Here is a 1265-nt window from a genome sequence, read left to right on the forward strand (position 1 = left end):
CACTCACAAAAAAGGTATCATTATAAGTATTTTATGTTACATAGGATGTTTTTATTCGATCCTCATATTTTTTTCAATAAATTAACAAAAGTTTTTGTGAAAACATAGAGTTGTAGAGCCGAGAAAATGTATGTTTTTTATGAAAACAAAGGAGCGGTTATAAGAACAATAATTATTTGGGTACTAAATCAACCAAAACATAGGTAATATTAATATGATTCCTTTTGGGTCAAGAAGGGAGTGGAAAATAGAAATTACGTTAGTTACGTTATAGTTTCTTTCTATAGTGATAACGCAGTATTATAACGTATACAGGGTGTCCCACTGTTGGTATACTAAGCTCAAAGGAGGTTATAGTTTCGCATACGCTGAGTACGTAAAAAATACTTATAAAATTCCAGACGCATTTTTTTTTTCAAATAGATGAATTCTTAAAACTCTATGTGTACACCCATAACAAGCAACCCGCCCAACTTTGCCACCAGCACGTGAGATATCGTTTAAGATTATGTTTCATAGACAAAATGCTCACATTAGAGAAGCGGTATATGCCGGCTGCGCGAAGCTAGAGAATAAAACATGGATTTTCAGGAAAAATTTAGCAAAACATTTTTGACGTAAATTTGTTGTTTTAAGTATTTTTTACGTGATCAGGGTATGCAAAACTACAAGTCCCTTCGCGCTTAGTATACCAATAGTGGGACACCCTGTATATGTACATATAATCTGAGCGTATAAATTATAGAGTAAGTATAACTAGAGGTAGTCGTTACATTTTTAAATCTTATATCTTTCTCTCTTAGCCATTTTATTCATATAAGTAGTCTGATTGCTTGCTTGAACGAGCTAACTTTAGGTTCTTCTGGTTCGAAATGAGAATTTCTTTTTATGTTAAATACCTACCTCATAATTCATTCATTCAGGAAAGCTGCAATATGAAATTGAGAAATAATATAACATGGTACCTACATAATCTTGTTTGAGAGCAACAAAGTTGAGTAGGCTAGCCAGTTTTTTATACTTTTACCTTCGTATTCCCTTCGCATCTAGAGCATCTAAACTGAATAAAGCTCTATTTCGCAGATTTTCCAGACTGGTTTTAGTCATGCATGCCATAAGCTTTGGTAAACGTCGCTTTTTCGGTAATTCCACTTCGGTCTCCATGATTTTCTTGATTCACGTAAAATATATGTATAAACAAAACTATATTTTTTACAAACGTAAATAAATACTCGATGACAATGACAATTTTGTTGCTTGTGGTT

The sequence above is a fragment of the Colias philodice genome, chromosome 15 (genome assembly GCF_061535455.1).
Source record: "Colias philodice isolate Cphi_HAF_F1 chromosome 15, ilColPhil1 Martin Lab GWU primary, whole genome shotgun sequence".
Classification (NCBI taxonomy): Eukaryota; Metazoa; Arthropoda; class Insecta; order Lepidoptera; family Pieridae; genus Colias; species Colias philodice.